Source organism: Hemitrygon akajei, chromosome 7, assembly GCF_048418815.1.
Source record: "Hemitrygon akajei chromosome 7, sHemAka1.3, whole genome shotgun sequence".
NCBI lineage: Eukaryota > Metazoa > Chordata > Chondrichthyes > Myliobatiformes > Dasyatidae > Hemitrygon > Hemitrygon akajei.
This window is the reverse complement of record NC_133130.1, coordinates 52,457,258-52,478,718: the sequence shown is the minus strand read 5'-3', so window position 1 is coordinate 52,478,718 and position 21,461 is coordinate 52,457,258. Positions and strand designations below refer to the sequence as shown.

The 21,461-nt window shown below is 37.3% G+C and overlaps 1 long non-coding RNA gene across 6 annotated transcripts in view; it reads right to left on the bottom strand.

Moving 5' to 3' along the window:
* Positions 1-13,868: 13,868 nt before the first annotated feature.
* Positions 13,869-21,461, bottom strand: part of LOC140730444 (uncharacterized) — a 47,783-nt gene continuing 40,190 nt past the window's right edge. For all 6 annotated transcript variants that reach the window (XR_012099613.1, XR_012099608.1, XR_012099612.1 and 3 more), the window contains 4 exons: positions 21,058-21,148; positions 20,051-20,168; positions 15,104-15,190; positions 13,869-14,339 (listed from right to left, as the gene is read on the bottom strand). This is a non-coding gene — a long non-coding RNA (uncharacterized lncRNA). The remainder of the gene's footprint in view (positions 14,340-15,103; positions 15,191-20,050; positions 20,169-21,057; positions 21,149-21,461) is intronic.

The following is a 21,461-nucleotide window of genomic DNA, read 5'->3' as shown; positions in this document are numbered from 1 at the left end:
ATTATATTTACAGCTTACTGATCACATTAACATACCATGATCTGTAGATTTAATAATTTTTACGTAGGGATTCCCCAACACCTGAAAATTATTTCAAGGGTTCCTCCAGGGCAAAAAGTTTGAGAAAGGCTGATCTACAGCATTGACCTCCATTTTAGAGATTCTGAAGGAATACAGGCATTCTTCTATTCAATATCAAATCAATACCAAGGGGAGAAGCAGCTAAACAAGTTTGAGCAACATAATATTTTGATCAAAACTGAATAGAGTGATTGTTGTGCTGCCCACCAAACTTGCAAACAAAATTTCCAATAACTGTTAGTTATGGCTTTCTTTATCCTGGTATAATTGTGCATACGCATAGAATTAGTTTCAACTTACAACAAATCTTTGGTTTTGTAAGTCAGCAGATACTGTATGTTTGCAACATTGGCAATAACTTTGTTTATTATCAACAATTCACATTAGGGGTTACCTTGTGAAAAACATTCAGAGCCTAATGGTTTTGTCTGATTGGACACCACAACAATGATTCTATTCAGTTTTGCTCAATGAATCACCTTGATCAAAATTATTCAAATTCTCTACATGATATTGATTTGGTTCCATCGAAGATGCTTATGTTCCTTTAATATCTCTGACATGGAAGTACTGCTGTAGATAATACTGCAGGTCTTACCTGCCCAATGTTGGTCTTCAGATTTTCAACAGAACTCAAACTGGTAGTAATACTGTATATTCTCTTTAGCTCTCTATGGGTTTAGCACAATGCTACATGGACTCTTCAAAAAGAGATTGATGCTGGCATGGCCAGATAAACTGGAACCTGGCTTTATCCTCAGAGAAATCTCAAAAAAAGTGTAAAAGAAGAGTGGTTCCAATAATGCACTCATGATCGGACTTAAGAGCTAACTTAACACGGAAGGAGGGACTTTGCACAAATTCCCTATTAGTACACTATCTTCAACTGGATAGCTTCTCTAGTTTAAAAGTGGATGAGGTATTTGTTTCAAAAGGATATTAAAAGGTTAAAAGGGTACAGATGATGAACAAGAGAATGGGATGAGTGGCACATCATTGTGGAATTCATGCTGGATATACCTAGACTACACGGTTTAATTCTTGAGCTAGCATTGTCCAATGGTTGTGTCTCAGGTCAGAATTGTCCTCAGATTCTCCATTACAGGATTAGATATTCTGTATGTGCTCAGTGATTACCACATCAGCACAAACACAAATGCGGGATTGAGGTCATTTGCTGAAACAGATTATCTCAACCTTTGCAATGTTATCAGAAAGCTAATGCCTCAGAAGACCGAAATGTAATTTGGTAAACATAGTTTTTTAGCCCATCAACCCCTTGTTTACTGCTCACTGTTTTCAAATTCATGCAGGTTGTCTGCAACCTTAGCATTCCACTTGACCTTTAGTTATGTTTCCAACTCAACAAGCATTGCTTCTTCTCCTCTATTTCCACCTCCCTATCTCCCTAATATGTCTGATCTCAATTTGTGTCATATACCTGAAACCTCCATCTGTGAGATAGTTGCTCCAGATCTGTCGATTCTGATTTTCAGTTGACTAGCTTCACACCTTCAGCTTACCTAATTCCTTCCACTACAACTCAAAGTTGGGAGCATTTATTATCACATAATTCTTTTGCTCACTGATACTTTAACTTTGTTCAGTCTTCTACTCAAATCTCTTTAAAAGTTCATCCATGCCTACCCATGTGATACACTCTAACCCCTTAACTCACTAAGAGCCTCTGTTTCTCTGACATTCATCTTTCACGTCCTTCAACAAAAGTGGTAGCTCTGCCTTCATGCATTTAGGCCCCAGACCTGGAAATATCTTGCCAAACTTCACTGCCTCCCTATCGCTACACATATATTAAATCCTCCTTCTTCAACCAACTTTGTGTTCACTTTCTTAAGTATCACGGGTTTTATAGATAATGCTCCTGGGAAGCATATTCACTAAAAGTGTTTTGCAAGTTGTACATAGCAGATTGATTCACATTAATGTGTCTACTTTTATCTTTGCTAGAGTTAACTTGATCATAATAAAGTGTAAAATTAGTCTGCTTTCTCTTAAATTAAGAAAGGAAATTAGAAATGAAAACAATGTTTTTATGCATTTCCTTAATAAAATTTATTTTGCCTAAGAAAATTTCACCCGATAAGGAATGATTCTGTACAGAAAGCTGTCAAAAATATTCAAAATATAATTATGAGCATCTACTTGGCTTAATGAAACATGAAAGAGGTTGAATGGTTCAAAGAGTTGAATGGCATATACAACCCATTCATTTGTTAATTTCCTATTCCTCTGCCCTTTCCACATTAGCAGGGAGTAGTCAAAATGGAAAACATTATCCTTAAAGACCTCATTTATCAAAAGTCTAGAGTTGTTACTTGTTATAAACAAAAACTTGGAAGCAAGACACACTTGCAATTTGGCGAGCATTTGGAATTACTTATTCATCCTTAACATCATTACTATTAACAGGATGTTATGATTTATTTAACAGTTAAAGCGGGTGGGAAGACAAGGTGGATGGTGCCCTAATGGTGGTCCTCCCCTGATTTATTACAGTAGTGCTTTAATTTTCCCCCTGGGATATATGAAAAGAAAATCTGGAATGCACAGCATGCAAAGTATAAAGTGGAATACCATAACTTTTGAAAAGCTTCTCAGTTCCTTCCAAAACAGTTTGGTATTAGTGAAAAGTTCCTATAAGTTCTGAGTTCTTAAGCAGCTGTGATATCACTGTGACAAAATAATGCACCAAAACTAAGAGTAATGTCCTTTTTCATGCTTAATCACATCATTGTGTTCTGCCGGAATCAATGAAAGATATTTTATTATCATAAATTAAATGCATGAGAGCATTTTTGTTCCAGCTTGATTCTAAGCCAACTCAAGCTCTCTAAAGGTTAGGGTATCATAGGTGCCAGTTCACTAATGGGCAAGGTAACATTTTCTGTGGCGGAGTCAAACCCTCCCTCAACCACTATTTACCCACACTATACACACACAACAAACCCCACAAATCCACACACAAAAATGTTTTCAAACCACAATCCTTTGATTTAAGCATTAGTTTAGTTTTTTTGCTGTATCCCTCCAGTGTTTTAGGCGCCAATTTTGCTCCCCTTTCAGGGTATGAAAAATAGAATCCCAGATCAGCCTGTAATATTACAGTCTGTTAGATGCAGCTGTCACTGATAATGTAAAATTCACTGTAATTATTCTCAATCATAAGACATGATACACTCAAAATAAGTTTTGTGTTCATTTACCTTTCATAATTTCTGCATATCTCAAAGTATCCATATCAATAAATTGTTTTTAAGTGTAGAAACTTAAGTGATATAAGAAATGGAGCAGATGATTTTTTCTCAGCAAACTTCTGCAATCTCCCATTGATTGAAGAATAAATTTTGCTTTGAGCACAAGAATAATCCTCTACGTTTCTTTGAACTAAAGCCATATGATGAATTTCATCTACCTAGATGACTTTCATTTTAATGTCTCATCTGAAATGTAGCACCTTCACAATGCAGCACCCTCTCAGTAGTGAACTGGCTAAACTCTTGTGCTCAGGTTTCTGCAGTCGACCTTCATTCACAATGTTGCTTTTGTTGCTTGAATATACAGTGCATATTTGTCACTTCAGACATTCTACCTGAAAGGACACATGCATGAAATAAACAAAACACATTTCCGTTTGTTTCTTATAAAATTTCATTAAACTTAGTTGAACTAAGTGCAGCATTAAAAACTTACCTTGAAAATACTAATATAGAAAACTTAAGACTAGATTTGAAGTTTACATTACTACTAATATCAATTCATATCATTAATGCACCTAAGGAATACTTTTCTTATAAAGTACCAGATATATGAAAGCCCATGGTAATACGTATTGTGTAAAAAATAGCTAAATATAACTGTGGATCATTGTGGGTGTGAATGGAAAACAAAGAAGTTATTAGCTATGCTTCTGCTACTGCGTCATTTTATTGCCCATAATTGTTATTATGCGTGCTGCCCACTTAAGCTATATGTGGAAACCCCTCAGAAAGACAGTGTATGATTAATGACATGTCATATCTAAATTGCACAAAAAGATGAAAACATGCAACTTTCCAGCAAGTGCTCCAAGAATCTATAAAGTGTGTATTTAACAAAAATTATAAGAAGCAATCAAGTAAACAGAGGTGAAAGAAACATCTGTATGCTGAGTTAAATACTTAGATAAATAAAGCTAATTGTAATACTGAACATTCCTTATTACAAAATAATAAATAACAAGGTCAAAATATTTCCACAGCTTGATTCCTCAGGAGCCCAGATGACTAACTGTTAAACAGAAATAACATTTATTTTTCACAAATATATAAATTTTCTAGTGTGTTTTTATCCTAGGCTATACTAAGATAACTTGATCAGCCATTAGTGGTAAAATGAAAAAATATTGATAAATTTAAACTAATTGTAAAGTAATTCCACAAATATGGACTAGGGCAATGCCTTCACACCTGCGTCTAATTTTAAAACCAACGTCAAAATGATGCACTGCAAAATGCTACCTTAATGGCTAATAATGATCTTAAATCACATGAGTGCCAGTAAACCTCACTGCATTTCCAATACATAGATGTGAATTCACAATACAAAACTGCTTGGTTAGAGTTCGTTATTGAAGAATTTTATTGTATTCAGTTTTACAATAGTGCAACTGAGTAAGATCAATTTTCACTAGTCTACTCTTTTTGTTCACTAGGTGTTTAAGTGTACTTCCGTGTACAAAATGATACCTAAATAACTATTTGAATACTGACTATATTTTTAATATTAGTATTGACTGAATCATCACATTACATCTTTAAAAAGTGATTCTGCAGTTCAAATCACAGATGAGCGAGATCCATGTGCCAACTCCCTTTACTTGCACTATTAAAACTGGTTCCTATATTACAACTGCCAAACTGTAGATCCACACTTTTATCGGTCTGTAATTATGCAATCAGGATAAGGGAGCCAGTTTTAGCAATGTAAATTCGACCAGCTGGCGCACAGATACTGCTCTTTTGTAAGCCAACCTACAGAAGCACCAAATGTAAAAGGGCTGACTGAAAGTCTGAGTGATGCATTTTAGGGATGGGTGTTAGAGCCCCTAAAACCTCCCATTTTATTAAAGCAAGGTATGTTCGCATAAGACACCAAGATAGCAGGCAGCCATGTCTGAATGATCCACCAAAGGTTTTCAAAAGGTAGTGGGTGACTAATCAGACTAAGACTAAGATTTATGAGCATAAAGCTTTGGATGTAAAAAAATACATAGAACACACACAAAGTGTTTATGATATTTGAGAGGTAATCCACTTGCTTGAGTAAGCTGCTGTCATTTAGAACCCCAGGCTTCATTTAAGTAGAACTAGTAAGCTGCCTACTGCTACAACTGGGTGGAAATGAAATTTTGCAATATTGTCCAGCCTGAGGCATAACTATTAGGCAGTAAAGTGGGAGAGAGGAGGGTGCAAGGGTGAGGTGGAAACACAATCTCAAGACCAGTTGCCCAGGCAGTAGATCATTCATTGAGCTGAAATTTAGAAAGTACAGCATTGAAAATTAAGGCACAGAAACAGGTCCTTTGGCCAACCAAGTTTACGCTGACCATGATGCCAGTCTATTAAGTCTGTCTACACGTGTTCTGTATCCCTCTAGTCCTGGCCCAGTACTGATCACTGCAAAATATCATCAGTCACAAACCCACAGTCAGCGATAAAAAACACCACCACGACTTATTGGTCACCGGATCCCACATGACTTAATTTTTTGCAACACGTACAATAATTTTTTGCACCCGCCTACCATGAGGGATCTTGTCAAATGCTTTACTAATATCCATATAGATAAAATCCACTGCACAACCCTCATCAATCTTCTTTATTACTTCCACAAAAATCTCAATTCATGAGGTAGGACGTCCCCCACACACAACATTGTTGACTTTCCCTAGTATGTCCATGCTTTTCCAAATATGAGTAGATCTGGTCCAATAATTTCCCTACCATGGATGTAAGGCTCACCCGCCTAGAATATCCTTGAGTTCCAGTTGTCTTTCTTGAATATTGTCTATTCTGCAGTCTTCTGGGACCCTACCTCTGGCAAATCAGATCTTGAATATCCCTCTTCAACTAGCTTTCCTTAATCTTACCAGCCTTGCCTCTTTGTTCTAACAGGAATATACTGGCCCTGATATCTTCTTATCTCACATGTAAAAGCCTTCTTGCCAGATATCCCTTTACTTACAGTTTCCTCCAGTCATCTTTTGAAAGTTTCTGTCTGATGCCATCAGGACTTTAACTTAAGAACTCATCCTACATTTTTTTCATGACTATCTTGAAACTAGTAGAATTATGGTCACTGGAGCCACAATGCTCCCCCACCAACATGAGATGGGGATGTTTTGGTACACTAACAACAATATTTTCTGTGAAATCAACAAAAAACAATAAAATGCAGCAGTCTATGTTAACAGATGTCAAAGGAATCCACACTAAAATTAGAAAACTCTGTGGTCAGACGACAATCTCTTACCTTTGTTTGGTTTTGATTATCAAAATATGTGCAGATATTTCAAGCTATTGGAATGATGAGGAAAACAGTTAATGAGTTAATCTTGAACATCAAACTACAGGTTGCCACTGGGCTAAACTTGATTCAAATGAAATACAACTTAAGATTCTTTCTCGAATTTATACTGGATTAATGATTACAAAGGGAACCTTTGTCATATGTAACACACACAAAAAATGCTGGTGAATGCAGCAGACCAGGCAGCATCTATAGGAAGAGGTACAGTCGACGTATTGGGCCAAGACCCTTCGTCAGGACTAACTGAAAGAAGAGATAGTAAGAGATTTGAAAGTGAGAGGGGGAGGGGAAGATCTGAAATGGTAGGAGAAGACAGGAGGGGGAGGGATGGAGCAAAGAGCTGGAAAGTTGATTGGCAAAAGGGATACGAGGCTGGAGAAGGGAGAGGATCATGGAACAGGAGGCCTAGGGAGAAAGAAAGGGGTAGGGGAGCCCAGCGGATAGGCAAGGAGTTATAGTGAGAGGGACAGAGGACGAAAAAAGAGAGAGAGGAAAAAAAGGGGGGGTGAGGAATAATAAATAAATAAATACATACATGCACATATATGAATAAATAAATAAGGGATGGTGTACGAAGGGGAGGTGGGGCATTAACAGAAGTTAGAGAAGTCAATGTTCATGCCATCAGGTTGGAGGCTACCCAGCCAGTATATAAGGTGTTGTTCCTCCAACCTGAGTGTGGCTTCATCTTGAGAGTAGAGGAGGCCTCGTGCTTGTGCTTTGTCATATGTATGTTGAAACCCCAAAACATGCAGTGAAATGCATCATTTGCATCAAAAATGTGCTGAGGACAGTCCACAAATGTCACCATGCTTCCAGTGCCAACATAGCATGCCAACAACTTACCAACCCTAACCCTAACATCTTTGGAATGTGGGAGGAAACTGGTTATCCAGAGGAAACCCACACGGTCACAGGGAGAATGCAGGAATTGAACACCAAACTGGTGCTGTATAACATTACCATGGTGCTGCTGTGCTGATCTGTCTGATAAGAGTTCTTTGATGTAAAATGTACACTCAGTTTCTCATTCTATAGCTTCTGTCTGATTTGCTGAGTGTTTCTAGTATTTTCCAGTTTGTTTCCTTTATGCCTCTTCACCAACATCCTCTCCAGTCCCATTACCCTGTCCCATATTTCCATCCTTCCTTTTAAAAACTTGCTTTAACTTCACTGAGTTCTGCAAGGACCTATCATGCAAGAAGATTAAATTTATTTCTCTCTCCATGGATGCTGATTGACAGCTGATTATTTTCATCTTTTTCTCATTTATTTTTCACAGTCAAATGGCTGTTGTGCAGGATCAGACAGGCCCTAGAAAGTTACAAGGTGGCCAGGAAGAAGTTAATAATGGAGATAGAAGAGCTAGAAGGGGACATGCGAAGGCCTTGGTGGGAAGGATTAAGGAAAACAAATCGTTTACATGTACGTAAATAACAGGAGGATGATTAGAGTGAGGGTAGGACCAACCAGAGATAAAAAAGGACATGTGTGCCTGGAGTTAAATGAGGTAGGAAAGGTATTTTACTTCAGTATTCACTATAAGAGGGACCTTGATGAACGTGAGAACAGCATGAAGCATACTGAAGCATTTCAATGTTAAGAAAGAAGGTGTGCTGGAATCTTTGAAAACCATTAGGGTAGATGATTTGGCATTACATCTGCCTATGATGTGACACATTGATGCAAAGTAACTGTTATCACAGTTACTAACTGAACAATTCCTATGCTGAAATGATTTCCAGGTCCATTTCTGGGTATGCTCACTTCTGTGATGTTCTCCCTCCGGAAATGTAATCACTGGTGCCCGTTTCTCCAGTTATATCTGGCCACGCTTGTCTGCTTCAATAAACAAGAATTACAGAATATGGACAAATCATAATTGCATGTACAAAGAGCAAAAGTGACTCCTCCAGACTTTCAAATGTGAAACAGTACTCAGAAAACTATCCATGGTTCTTAAATCAACAGAGAAATTTCAACTTTCTGGATTATTAAAGATTTGAAATAGGCTTCAATTATAAACCCATTCTGACAGTACATTAATGTACAGGAATCACAAACTTTACAGGACCATTTTTGTCCAGTATATACTTCCCCTTAACACATAACTCTGTCTTACACTAAATTACTTTTAATTACAGGTAATGTGCAAGTATAATTGCTGTCTTCTCTAGATCAAGGATGACATTTCACTCAAGCTTTTCAGGTATTAATATGGTTAATGAGGCCAATGTGGGAACTGCAGACTCTGGGTAGTTTATGAGCTTCTGTGCTCCTTCCACCACTTACACTGAGTTTCTGTGTGCTCCCAATGCATGGCCTCAAGATTCTCTTTGAGATTTCTAAGTATATTTACCATGTCACTACACATAATAGCCAGAGCAATCCTTTTCACAGAGCATTAGGTTTATTGGACTCTAATAGAGACATCTCATTTACTGCTGCAATTTCTACACAGATTCATAACAGTGGCAATTGTACTGAAAGGTTTAGATATTCATCGGATTGATGGTAATAATCAGCAAAGTGAAAGCAGTTCCAATCACACCATTACACTGCAATAAAATAAGATCACATGGTTGTCCTTATCTGCTTTATCTCAAAAATTAGATCTTCACTCATTAAATTTAGACATGTTATCTGAGGTATTTAATTATGTGAAATAAAATGTAATCACATTCATTCATTCTAATTTCCACCTTATTTTTGAATTAGAGTCAATGACTGAGTGGGGTTAGGCTTGTAAGCTGTGTAAATTGTTTCAGGGATTATGTGCTGAGGTAAACTGGGAAAATGCAAGGATACTCTATAAAGATATAGTCAACTGAGATTCAAATAAATTAAGCTATATTGAAGTGCATTATGAGAACAGTCCCTCAATTAATGGTTGTATTGCATGATGGAGTGCAATACACATACGTATCGTACTGTAATATTATTAGGAGCTAGGATGATTGTTTATCCTACAGTTCACTGCTAATATCACACTTCCACCAGTTTTTGTTGTTTAAAGGTTTACTCTGGACATTATGTCTCTACAAAGTGACATCCAGGTGCCAAATAGGGCAAGCATCAGTCAACTCCACATTAGATTTGAATCCAGAGTTTATTTGAAAATAAGAACTTTCTTGAGCTGCTGCATTTATGACTAAAAGCCTAAATACAGACCACCGCACATTTTGAGAGGTACCATTTCAAACATTATCCACCGTGGCTGTCAACTCCAAGTCAGACTTTTGATGACGGAAATTATCGACAAAGAATAACTTCATTTAGCTGAGATGCTTTTTAAGAGTTTGAGGATTGGTTGGCAGTCCTAGATAGGTATTTTGTCAATGATGGAGGTAAAATGCATTGGAAGTAATCAAGACTGGTTCTAGAAAAATAGCCATTGCTGTGCCTAATGATGGTTCTATGAGGAGACATCACTTGAATGGGTAACTGAAAGAAAGTCTTCCCTCTCATAAGTACCACTTTTTCTGGTCTGCAGGGAGCTGACAGTGCTCACTATCATCCTTGAACAAAGCTGCCCACAAAGATCTAGCAAACTCTTGGCATGGACTTTCCTTTTTCTGATGCAGATTACAATTAGGTATCAGGTTCTAGCTATCAACAAAATGGCTGTGCAGTCAATTTGCGGAGCTTTACTGTCCATTATAATGTGAAATATCTGAAGGCATTATAATCCATAGTTTAGGGTCAGAGAAATTGATGTTAATAATGATTATACATTTAAAAATCAATTTTCACCTCTTGCAACAAAACATACCACTTACAATATAACTGGTTGTGAGAATAATTTGTAAATAGCAAAATTATGTAAATATCGAGGACTTGCTCAGATCACGACTATCTCAAAATAACGCTGTGACTGCAAAACAGTGTACCTCATGAAGAAGCAAAAAATCACTAACAAACTTTTCTAGGTTTTCACATGTACTTATCAAATGTTACCTGCTAGAAGTGAACAACTAGCAACGTTACCATCATTGAAGGCACTAGGTTACTTGTTAATAGAAAGAATTCATTTTGTCTTGCGCATCCCCCTTATTTTCCATCAATATTATCATTTATGGATGCTGAGATTATGCTTCCCTTCAAAGAGACTTCTACAACTAGATGACATGGTTTCAGAGTAATTGAATATCCTTTAGAATGGGAATGAAGAGGAATCTCTGATACGATTTTCCGACCTAAGTTAAAAGTTCAGTTCAATTTTCAGAATACACATTAGCATATTCTCATAGAACGGCCTATTCCTGCTTCCTTTGTTATATTTTTATGACTTCTCCACTCTTCTTGACATTGCAAACTTTCAGGAAGATTTACCAATGCACCTATGCATTCCATTGTGCATGATCATCAATGGCGGGCCTCAACAGAGAACTCTGCAGCAGAATTCATGTGCAACCTCACCATATGGAAAACTGTCACTTGAACTAGCCTTTCTCACAACACTGGCTATCAGACACTCATACTCCGTTATTCACTGCATGTAGTTCTCTCCTTTAGGCTAACTCCTACAGTATTCTTTCAATGTTCTCTCATGACACAGAAACAGGCCATTCAACTCATTGAGTCTTTGTCAGTTCTCAAAGCAATTCAATCAATCCTATCCCCTACTTATTTCCCTGTAACCTATTCCCTTCCACCAAGTTTCAATATTTGGACTGTTGCCCAAAAGTGTTAGATTGAGAGAACGTGTGTCTAGTTGTTTGACCACTTCTAGACAGCTTGAGCCCCTGAAAGGCACAAAACAGGTTAGGGCATGCAAGATGTATATCCTTACACAACCTGCAGTGTGCAAATCAAAGTTGAATGTGACAGGAGCAGGAGGTGGGAAGTTAGAAAGAAAATTTGGCACGAGCAAGCAAGTCATGTCAGGTTGAGTTTATTGTCATACGCACAAGTATGTGTTTGCACAGGTGCAATGAAGAACTTACTTGCAGCTGCAGTACAGACACATAGCTTTAGAAGTACAACATTTAGAAGGAAAATATGCACATAAATTATACATATTTTATACAAGAATTATACAAGGAAGGACACAATTGGAACCAAAAAAACTGAACAATATTTATTGTGGTGATAGTTTTACTATACTGAGGTAGTGATTACAGTTGTGCAAGAACCAAATGGTTGAAGGGAAGAAGCCTTTCTTGAACCTGGTAGTTCTGGACCAGGCTTCTGTACCTCCTACCTGATGGTAGCTGCAAGAAGATGGCATGACCAGATGGTGGTGGCCATTTTGATGGTGGGGAGGGAGGTGTCTGTGATATATTAGGCTGAGTTCACTACTTTCTGGTCTGCTTCTTATGTTCCTATACATTTGAATTGCCCTACCAAACCATGATTCAATTAGTCAGAATACTTTCAACACTACATCTGTACAAGTCGTTAGCATGTCCCTGCTGAACCTCCTTAACCTTCTAATAAAGTAAAGATGCTGGCATGCCTTCCTTTTGATGTATGATGCATGTACTTGTACACATGACTTTGACTTTCACTTTAACCTTGTGAATACATCTATGCAATGGGTGCAAGACAGATCATCTGATTTGTTAACACTGTGGAATTTAAATCTGCTGACCCTCTCCATCACCAATCTCCAAATGTAGTAATGATTGCTCCTTTGCTTGAAGTCAATGGTCAGTTCTTTAGTTATACTGGTGTTGAGCAAGAGGTTGTGTTGTGGTACCCCTGAACCAGATGTCCTATCTTGCTCCTGTATGCTGATTCACCACCAGCTGTGATTTACTTAAGAACAGTGGTGCAGTTGACAAATTTGTAAATGACATCAGAGTTGTGCTAAGCCACACGGTCATGTTTATACAGAGGCTAAGCACACAATATCAAAGTGCACCTATTATACCTCATTATCTTCATTATACCATTATAACCTACTGCATTATATCAACATTACACATTTCAATGGCCACAGACCTGCTACTGTCCAAGGTCTTTGATTACTTCAGGCTGTGGTGGTCTTGCTGCTGTGGGGCTGGTTTTCCAGCATTTTGGCCTGAAGAGGGAAGAGAGTTGATGCAGTGTATGTGGGTGATGTGTCTGTTCTGGATGAATCATAGGCAATGCATGGAAGCTGTGAAAAGTAGATGTAGGTTCTAGAGCAATTGTAATTGAGAGTGGAACAGTCAGTGAGTTGTGAATCCTGACTAACAGAAGTTGTCATTGGTGAGTTGTGGGAATGTGGTCCAATGAAGAGTATGTAAGGCTAGTAGGACACAGAAGTTAACGATTTGGACAATCAACGACCACTTACATAAGGTCATTGAATATGTCTTTCCAGTCTGTGTCTGGAGGACTTCATAGCCCTCTACAGGTTTAGAATATTCTTAAGCCTCTGCTCTTCACCAAGACCAGTATCCCAACAAAAGTAGTTCCCACTCAATGTTTTCACCTTCAATTCTTTGCTGCTTAATTTCTACTGGTGTTGCTTGTAAAATTTCCTTCTTGTCTTCACATCTTCACTTATATCTACTAGGAAGGTAGCACCTGAACTTTAGGCACTTCCAATACTGAGATAAATGGACACCTGAGGTTAACCTCAGTGATTATTTTCTGACACTTTCCACTTTAGTACAGGTCCATGTTTAAACTCTGGATCCTTATCTTTGTCTCTGTTCCCTGCTATTTTGTTTTGATTTGGTTTTACTATGTTCACCAGTTAAATGTGGAAATACTGGTATCGCTACTCTTAAGCAAATAGCTATTCTTATAGTTATCATGAAATGTGGTTTAATTCAATTTGATTCCACACCTTTCTAGAATATTACTTATGTGATTATGATTTTAGGATTATATCCTATTTGGGTCAAAGATCATTTGTTATCAGTAGAAGGATGGCTGCACAAATAATGTATAAAAATTCAAATTTTCCACTGTTTCTGTCCAAGTTTAAACTCACGTTGTATTTGGTACACAGTCAGAGCCCTCTGGTATAATAATCACTTCCTGTAATAATCACATGATTGATGTCACCATACAGAGAACTCATTTAACATGTACATACTGTATAAGAGATTTTAAAACATCACTAATTTCATTCCCACTGCATGTTTTCCATTTATAATCTATTAATGTTGATATTGTATATTCCGTAAGGCTTCAAATATCCAAGTATTTGAAAAAAAAGTCTGGTTAAACAGAAAAAATTAAAATATTTTTACTTTTTTATTAGGTATGTAATATATTGACTAGATCAGGTAACAGGTCAAGACATGCTTTCAATTTGCAGTTATCTGTTGATAACATTTTATTAAAGAACTGTAAAATTGAAAAAATGATGAAACAAATAATTTGCAATTTATCACATAGTTGTGGAAAAGAATACTTAAAGTAATTAATATGCATATGGACATATTTTGGAAGACTTAATACTTAAATGTTTAATTTGTAAAGATATTAAATAATAGATAGTTGACATTATAGAAGTACAGAAAAATACAATTTTCTATAGTTCAATAGTTACATTTAATAGAATTTTATGCATCATTTCAGCTACTATTATGAATGTGACTTGTGTTGAGTTTTTCATTGTTCACAAGCTTTAACTTTGGAATTACTAGGTATTATTCCATTTGACACATTCAATGTGGTGGAAAGCAGGTAGCATGGGTAATCCTTGCCTGAGATGTGCTGCTGCTGAGCTGGGAAAGACAAAGGAAGAGGCAAGTAAAGTGGCAGCTGGGCCCACGTCATGTTAGGACAGACAATCAAGAACCTCAGTACCCTTGTTGCAGAAAAGACCCGCATCATTGTATTTAATAGGGCTTATAGATAACCACTATCCAAATAAAGGGAATGGGGCTACCTTCATGTGAATTCCCACTTGATCCCTCTCAATCATTCAATGTTTTGCAGGACCGGCTGGAGACATGCTACTGGCAGTGCAGCTTTACTGAACCAATGCCAATTAAATGGTGGGTGGAGGCAAGCACAAAGTTTCTACTGATCATTGGCTTTATTTCCACTAGGGTTGAAACCATATACTACAATTTCCTTAGGCCTACCCGCTTCAATGTGGTGGCTCCTGCCCCTGCCTAGTTCACACTGAATAAAGTCTGGGCCATTCCGTCTGTCCATCAGTATCTATATTTCCTTTTGGGTCAGATTGTGTTGCATCTGGACCACAACACTATACACCCACTTGTAACAATCTAGTGAAGATAGGCAAATCTTACTGATTCTCTGCATCCTCAGGTCAGGTAGCAAAGTCCCACTGGAGTTTAAACCATGGTGAGGCAGAAATCTCACCTTCAAAATCCCCAGACATGTTTTGAGAGAAGGCAAAATAGAGGGCTGGGCTACTGCTTTTAACAGTTTACAAATGTCTTAAAAACTAATCATATAAAAAGGTCAATAAAATAACAAAGAAATAAGTGTAAGCTATAATATTTTTAAAAATACTTACTTTGACTCCTAATCCGCAGACCTTCAATCCTCATTGGGCTTTCACATTCTGGACTGAACTGATAAGGATGCAAGTGGTGAATCCACACTGTAATGCAGAGCAATCCAAGAAAAACTGGGCTTCACCATTAGATCCATGTGATGTCCAGCAATTGAACAAAGTGACAGAAGCATCACCATCTGTCATGCAGTAAATTTTGCATTTATCATGTAAGAATGCAAATCCGGGACCTACTTTCATTGTAATGTCTAAACATCAGTGGTTCCCGTCAGAACAACCACCCACTGTCAGCGAAACTCTTTTCATTGTCTGTCATTACATAGATCAGATGAGCAGGCCAACAATTTGTTAATCTGGAATCAAAGGCCTTGTTTCTGCAGAGTAAGCTATCAGACTTCACCATCATCATCCCAAATAATTGTCTGCAGTTTTGTCCATGTATATAAAAATACAGGAGTATGGAAGATGTTGAGCTCCAGTACTGGGTTCTTCACAAGTTCAGCTTGGAAGACAAGCTTAGACCAAATGACCACAGTGATGTTAAAAACTTACCAAAGAAATCAGTGCTGTATTTGAAAAGCAGAAAGGGACTGGAATTGAATGGCTATAATGTCCTAAAATAATTTTGGTAATTTGAAAGGACTTCTGGAAAGGCAATTAGATTAAAGATAAACTTTCAACTATCTCCACAAATGGCTTGTGAATTTCTAATGGTTAGTTAATGTAAAGATTTTTAATTATTTTGAAATGGTTTAGACTTACTTAAATTACTTTTAAAATGTTTTTAAAAGAGTGTGAGAAACAGAGCTCCAGTTAATTCCAGAGACATGTCTGTTCATTCCCATAATATCCAGAAACTTATCAATTCTCATTTTGCATGAAACTAACGACTGCACCTCCACAGCCTTCTATAGCAGAGAATTCCAAAGGATCAGTGCCTTCTGGGTGAAGATCTTTTTTCTCATCTCAATCCTAAATGGGATCAATCCCAGTTTATTGAAAGAGACAGCAGACAAGACTGCTGGTGCTTTAACAAAGATCTTTGTATCCTCTCTAGCCAAAGGCAAGGTTCTGGAGGACTGGATATTGAGCAAAGCTGTTCCTCTTTTTAAGAAGAGATATAGGAATAATCCAGGAAATTATAAATAGATGAGTCTCACATCAGTGATAGGGAGACTATTGGAGAAGATCCCTTAGTACAAATTATTTTCATTTGGAAGAAAATGGCTATTTAGGGACAATAAATTTAGGAATGGAAAAGCCTAGAAAATGTAATGGATACAGCCAGTTCATCACAGGTAAAGCCCTCCTCACCACTGAGCACATCTAAATGGATTGCTGTCGCAGGAAAGCTGCATCCATCATCCAGGATCCACACCAACCAGGCCACGATCTCTTCTCACCACTGCCATCGGGAAGAAGGTACAAGAGCCTCATCACCCACACTACCAGGTTCAGGACAAGTTATTACCCTCAACCATCATGCGCTTGAACCAGAGGAGATTGCTTCATTCAACTGGACTCACTTTCAAGGACTCTTCATCACAGGTTCTCGATATTTATTGCTTGTTTGTGTATTTGTTTGTTCGTTTGTTTATTTATTACTATTATTTCTTTATTTTTCTCCTTTTTATATTTGCACAATTTGTTGTTTTTTTGCACATTGGTTGTTGTCTGCCCTGTTGGGGTGTGGTCTTACATTGATAATGTTGTATATAGTGATATATGTTGATATGTACTTTGATAATAAATTTACTTTGAACTTTGAACTTTGATAGGCATGACTTCATGCAGGCAGGCCATGTATTATAAACTTGATTGAATAATGAAGCTAGGGCAGTGAATGTTACCTACATAGACTTCAGTTAGATCTTTAACAAGATCCCTCATGGTAGGTTGATCAGAAAGATTAAGGTGCATGGTTTGGTTTCAGATTTGGCTTGGCAATAAGAAGCAGAGAGTAGCAGTGGAAAGGCAATATTCCCACTGGAGCTGTATAACTTTTGGTGTACCACAAGGAGTAATGCTCTATTGTTTGTGGATATACAGTTCTGTGCAGAAGTATTAGGCTCACTTGCCATAAATATGTGCCAAATACTTCTGCACAGTACTCTACATGTGGTGTCTCACCTTGACAAATAGTCAGAGCATCTGCTCAAAGTGAGATATTTAGTAGTGTCCATGCACGGAGTGATGTGGGTGTATTTGTATTCATGTGCAGCAAACAATTAGAAAAGCAAATGAGACCACATTTGTGAATATTTTCTTTGTATACTTACTCAACAAAGGATCTATTTGCCTTAGACAGAAGACAGCAAAGATTCTTCAGCCTGGTTCCAGGGAGGTCTAGTCTGGCAATGAGGTGAGATTAGCTAGACTGGTATTCAATAGAATTTAGTAGAATGAAAGGAGATCTTATCAAATCTTACAGATTTTTAAAAGAGATTGACAGGCTAGATGGAAGGTAGAGCTTCAGCCTGGGGAAGCTGAGATTAAAGGATAGGGTGTCTACATTGAACCTAAATCATAGAACAGTACAGCACGGGTGCAGGCTTTCAGACCAGTGTCAATGCTGAGTGCATTCTCCACCATTTCCAAAGCCTCCTGACTGCACACAATGTGATTGAACCATAGTTTTACACAACAGCATTGTAACTTAGCATCACAGAGTCACAGGGTCATAGAAAAGTACAGCACAGTGACAGGCCCCTTCGGCCCATCTAGTCCATGCCAAACCACTTAAACTGCCGACTTACAACTTCCTTACTCTTACACTCTCTGCTTCTAATGATAAAGGTAAGCACATCAAATGCCTTCTTTATTACTCTATCTACTTGCAATACCACTTTCAGAGAGGTATGCACTTGGACCCCTAGACCCCTCTGTGTATCAATGCTTTTAACAGTCCTGCCATTTGCTGCATACTTCTGACTTACGTGACCTCCAAAAATGCAACTCCTCACCCTTGTCCAGATTAATATCCATCTGCCTTTACTCCACCAAGAACTGTAATTGGTCACATCCTGCTGTATCATTTAACCATTTTCTTCTCTGTCCATGGCTCAACTGATTTAGGTGTTGTCTACAAACTCATTTACCGTACCATCTACATTTTTGTCCAAGCCATTTAAGTGTATGGTAATGTACAAAAGCTTTAGGCACTTTGCTCTATATATCTGCTGAAGACTTTTGCACAGTACTGTAGAACTGCATCTTTTTTCTTCATTGTGAACGTTAGGTAAATAATATTGGTGAAAACAATGACCATGAAGCTACTCATCTGACCACTGCTATTTATGCCACATACTAATGCCAGCTATATGTTAGTATGTGAAAAAAATAGTGTTGTAGAGTTTCTTCTCAAAACTCTGCTGTTCAATTTCCTTGTTTCTGTACGTTACTCGACATGATACATGATGTGCAGGAAATTGTAATCTTTAATTGCTCCCATTTGATGGCAAGATACTGGAAATAAGAGTTGATAGACAGAAGTGTCCTATAGTAACCCAAAACAGTTGCAAACATGATTGGAAATGTTTAGAAGTACTAACACTTGTACGACTAGTAGGTAAACATTAAGCTCCCTCCTATCAAGTTTATGTTACAAACTAATCTTCAGCTGGCAGATTGCAATTATATTTTGGTGCCTTTGTACAATTACACCAGTTTATGAAATGAACTTCTAATCTCAATTTCACACATTTTTTTCTTTCTCAGTGGAACCTTGTTTATCACTGAACAATGGTAATCAATTCTACAGAATGGGGTTGAAAGTACAAAGACAGGAAACCCAATGTACTTTCAAACACCTATCAACAATTGGTTCAAGAATGACTGTGCCAGTGGCCTAAAATATGTCTGTTTACATACCTATCAATTTTAGAAGTAGCAAAGGTCTTTTATACATAGTACAAAATGAAGAAGAGAAAGAAATATATATTTGGCATAAATGAGAATTTTCTGGTTATGATCTTTTGATAAGATTGGACATATCTTAATTTTACTAGAAAATTAAACTATATGTCACAGCTTTACTACCACTAAATGACATTTTGCTTTTCATAGAATAAATGATCATGAAAGAGTCAGTCACAAAACATTACATCTTCCATGGTGATACTGTCAAAGGATTTATTCTAAGTGAACTTGCTGGAGCTCCTCTAATGAATCACCAGATAACAGCTGTGGGTTGATGATCTTCCGTGTCTTACAAAATAGAACAGTCTCAGGGTGAATATTTGACTTTGCTCTTAGCTGATTTCATTGGGGGAATAAATATCATTGCTATTATATTAATAGTAACAATTCCTCACACATTCCAAAGACATATGAGTTAGGGTTAGTAAGTTGTGGGCATGCTGTGTTGACACCAGAAGCATTGCCCCAAGCACATCCTTGATACAAATGATGCATCTGACTGTATGTTCAGATGTTATGATGTACTTATGACAAATAAAGCTAGGCTTTATCTTTATAGTATAATGTTTTGTGGGAACTGATAATATCATTAATATTATTCCGTTTCCACAGCGTTTAAGGTAAAATTGGATAGGTATATGGACAGGAAAGGAGTGGAGGGTTATGGGCTGAGTGTGGGTAGGTGGGACTAGGTGAGATTAAGAGTTCGGCACGGACTAGGAGGGCCGGAATGGCCTGTTTCCGTGCTGTGATTGTTATATGTTATATGTTATATATGAAAACTTAAGAAATGCAAGCAGAACAAGTTGATGCTGTTCATCCATAGTACTTGAGAAAAAGGGAATCCACCCACTTTCCACTGTGATCCCCAAACCTTTGATTCCCTTAAATATTCAAAATCTAATGATTTCACCATTGAATACGCTTAAAGTCTGAGAATTCACTGCTCTGTTGGGTCACTAATTCTTCTGTAAAGATTCCACCCCCCCCCCCCACCAATTTCACAATCATTAATGCTTAACTACTTACCCTGAGCCACTTCCCTTAGATCTATCAATTTCAAACACAGGAAGAAAACTTCTCAGAATCCACTCTTGCCAACACTCAGAAATCAACTCCGATTCTCCTAGACCTTCATGAGTATGCACTGGAATCAGAATCACGCTTATTAGCATTGTCTTACATGACGTGAAATTTGTTTTGCAGCCGCAGTACAATGCAAAAACATAATTTAATTCAATTACAATTCTCTTTGTAGACCAGCCTCTTACCCAGAAACAGTTATATGATATATGCTGCACCATCTCCAAGGCAAATCAAAAGCTCATATTGTTAGGACTCATTAAAGCCCAATACATTTGCAACATCACTTTTCCTCTTGTATTCTAGCCCCTTGCAATAAATGTCAATGCACAATTTACCTTTGTGTTTGCTTCTAAATCTGCAGGTTATCCTTCATATCTTATAAATTTGCATACGTAGATCCCTTTGCATTAATACATTTGCATGTTTCCTTTAAAATCTGCTGCTATTATCAGAGTAATTAATCTCAGAATTTCTAACATTGTACTCCACTTGTGAACTTCTTGATATTAAATTTTATGATGTTGTATCATATGACTTCCATCTATCTTAACAGCTTTACCCAATGAAGACTGAAGTTCAGTATCTTTATTACAGTGTTACACCCCCTGTTGAATGAGAAAATCCTTGCAAAAAGGTACAAAGATTGAAGCCAGGGCAACGTAAATGGGTAAATGGTGTTTTATCTCTGCCCATTAATTTCTTATCCATTGTTTCCATTTCATTCTAAATCTGTCACCCCACTTGCCTGTCCATTTAACTTCATTTTGACACTAGACATCCATTTAACAGCATCATTATTTAGGGCATTTCTTATAATTGTCTTCTGTCATTTAAAATTTCTTTAATTAGTTCACCTCGCTGGGTAGGTGGAGATTCCACGCACCGATAGAAAGTCCAAATCTAGGAAGTTGCTCGTCATTCTAGCTAGATTGAGCTTATTCTATACTTACACATAAGAAACAGCCCAGTGTTCAAGATTCCTGATTATTCCCATAAACAATGGAACATACTCCAGCCGAAATTCCAATTCCAATGCAAGAACTGGAAAAAAGAGAAAAGATGTCACAATCAAAACTATCATGGGCATTACTCCTTCTACATCTGACTCATTTGGCAAAGTAGTATAATTCAGCTGACATGAACCTTCAATAATCCATTTTAAAAGAATATGTTATGCTGTTTATATTTTCATATGTTTATTTAGATGTAAATTTTAAGATACTTGGGTGGATGCAATTTTATTTTTGCATATTATTTTCATTGCTGGCTGTCAAATTCTTTCCATGGGGAATAGTGTGAAATATTGGAAGGATTCACAGATTGATTAACAGCCTAACAGACTGCAATGTAAATG